Genomic DNA, 273 nt, shown 5'->3' with positions numbered 1-273 from the left:
AGCCGCGCATTGCAAAGAAAACGAATTTATAAAAACATTAAAAAAAATAATTTAATAATTATTAATAATTAAAAATGTATTAACGCTTTAATTTTAACTAATTTCATTTGTTGTATGGCAAGGAGAAGAGTTCAAAGCTCATCGAGCTGAGTACGAAGACATTTGGGTTTGATCAGGTCCAAAAGTGAACTCATTGGATTATTCTGGTGATCTTAAGAGTCTGCGAAAATTATAATTAGGCGAAAATAAATAAAAAATAGTTGAACTTTTTTC

This window comes from Teleopsis dalmanni, chromosome 2 (genome assembly GCF_002237135.1).
Source record: "Teleopsis dalmanni isolate 2A chromosome 2, ASM223713v2, whole genome shotgun sequence".
NCBI classification, from domain to species: Eukaryota; Metazoa; Arthropoda; class Insecta; order Diptera; family Diopsidae; genus Teleopsis; species Teleopsis dalmanni.
Note: the sequence above shows the minus strand (reverse complement) of the source record.